This window comes from Neoarius graeffei, chromosome 9, assembly GCF_027579695.1.
Source record: "Neoarius graeffei isolate fNeoGra1 chromosome 9, fNeoGra1.pri, whole genome shotgun sequence".
Classification (NCBI taxonomy): Eukaryota; Metazoa; Chordata; class Actinopteri; order Siluriformes; family Ariidae; genus Neoarius; species Neoarius graeffei.
In genome coordinates, this window is record NC_083577.1 from 33,949,046 (window position 1) to 33,951,744 (window position 2,699).

A 2,699-nucleotide genomic window follows, 5' to 3' on the forward strand; every position below is an offset into this window, starting at 1 on the left:
CTGTTCCAAAGGGCATGAGCTCCAATAAATAAAATCTCACGTGCATTCTGACCCTGAATCTGCTCTGTTCTCTGATCAATGTACTGTTACAAACACAACCTGGTTTCAAGATTTATAAAAACAACAATCTGTTATGATTGTTCTCTCTTCAAGACGGTGACTTTAATTTCTTATTAAAATAAAAAAATTATTTAGGGAGACTTTTATGACTCATTATTTAACAGCACAGCAACTTTACTGCTGCCACTGTGTGTGTCATTTACACCAACATTTATTGCCTATGATAAAGACCCAGAACATTTTTGATACATTTTTGTATCACTTTCAATGTGTATTTATTCTTCCATTGGGCTGGTGTGAGAATGTCAGGGTGCGAGCACTTACAGATGCAGGCGCAGGGGAGAGTGGGTGCATCGCAAACTGGAAGCCAAATCCAAATCGTGGTCCGAAATACGAAGTCAGGGTCAGGCAAGGGTCAGTCGATGTATTAACAGGTTATCAGAGACTAGGCTAAGGTCAAGGTTGGAAATAAACAGAAATGAAGTCAAAGTCATGGGAATACTGGAACAAGGAAACAATGGCTTGGTACGGTCAGGTGGGAAACATTGAGCGATACTTTGTGAGGTGTGTTTGTGTTTGGAGTACTTATATAGAGGTGTGTGACAGTTCATATAAGTGGGTGGAGCACAGAAGGACGGCAGGACAGAACTGAGTTCACAAAACTCGCTTTTATTCAGCTTTTCAGCTTATATCTGCACTCTCACACACACTCAGACACACGCACACACATCAGTCGTCTAGTTGTGGAGAGAGCCCCCTCTGCTCTTGCTCTCTCTCCTTAAATAGGGTGCGGTCACTGGGAAGACACACAAACACATTAATTAACGACAGGTGTAGTGATTCTGCCACTTACCTTCCCTGACTCCGCCCTCCTGTCACAGACCGATGCTTGACCATGCCCCCGCTGCCACATACCCCCACTGCCCGACTCAGGCCGGGAGGCCATCCGGCCTGCAGCCGACTCCCCTCCTCCTTGACGGGAGAGGAAGTCCGCCACGACCATCTGCGCCCCCGGCCTGTGGATCACCTTGAAGTTAAAGGGTTGGAGTGCCAGATACCAACGGGTGATCCGTGCGTTGGCATCCTTCATGCGGTGGAGCCACTGGAGGGACGCGTGGTCCGAACAGAGAGTGAAAGGGCATCCCAGCAGGTAGTACCGGAGGGCGAGGACCGCCCACTTGATCGCCAGGCACTCCTTCTCGATGGTGCTGTAGCGCCCCTCATGCACCGACAGCTTACGACTAATGTACAAGACTGGGCGATCCTCCCCCTCCACCTGCTGGGACAAAACGGCCCCCAGCCCTCTGTCCGACGCATCCGTCTGCAACATAAAGGGGAGAGAAAAGTCAGGGGAGTGTAAAAGTGGCCCCCCACACAGTGCAGCCTTTACCTTAGAAAAAGCCCGCTGGCATTGCTCCGTCCACTGGACCGGATCTGGTGCCCCCTTTTTAGTGAGATCAGTCAGCGGGCTGGTGACGTCCGAATAATTAGGTATAAACCTACGATAATAGCCAGCCAGCCCCAGGAACTGTCTCACCCCCTTTTTGGTCTTGGGCCTTGGGCAGGCTGCAATTGCTGCTGTCTTGTTAATTTGGGGACACACCTGCCCATTGCCCAAGTGGAAGCCCAGGTACCGTACTTCCACCCGCCCAATCGCACACTTCTTCGGGTTGGCTGTGAGACCCGCTCGCCTCAGCGACCTAAGGACAGCCCTCAGATGTTTGAGGTGCCTCGGCCAGTCGTTACTATAGACGATGATGTCGTCGAGATAGGCGGCCGCATAGGTGGCGTGGGGGCGGAGGACCCTGTCCATCAGCCACTGAAACGTAGCAGGCGCCCCAAACAGCCCAAAAAGAAGTGTGACGAATTGGTGTAAGCCGAACGGTGTGGAAAAGGCCGTTTTTTCCCGGGATAATGGAGTCAAGGGGATCTGCCAATAACCCTTTGTTAAATCCAGTGTCGAGTAAAAACGAGCTGTGCCTAGCCGATCGAGCAACTCATCAATACGAGGCATTGGGTACGCATCAAATTTAGACACCGCGTTGACTTTTCTATAGTCTACACAGAACCGGACCGACCCGTCGGCCTTGGGTACCAAGACCACCAGGCTGCTCCAGTCACTGTGGGACTCCTCGACAATGCCCATTTTGAGCATGGCCTCGAGTTCTTCCCGAACCACCTTTTTCTTGTGTTCTGGTAACCTGTAAGGGCGGCTACACACTACCACCCCCAGGGGCGTCTCAATGTGGTGCTCTATGAGGTTAGTGCGGCCGGGCAGGGGCGAGAACACGTCTGAAAACTCGGTCTGCAACTGGGCAACCTCCGCGAGTTGGGTCGGGGAGAGGTGGTCTCCACAGGGGACCGGAGAGGTACGTGATGCTAATGTTCCTTTTTGAACCTCTGGTCCCAGCTCCGCCTTCTCCGGAACCACTGACACCAACGCCACGGGGACCTCCTCGTTCCAGAGTTTGAGTAGGTTGAGGTGGTAAATCTGTAGTGCCCCACCCCTGTCCGTTCGCTTCACCTCATAGTCGACGTCCCCGACTCGCCGTGTGACCTCAAAGGGTCCTTGCCACTTGGCGACTAATTTAGAGCTCGATGTGGGCAACAGTACGAGTACTTTATCTCCCGGTGCGAAC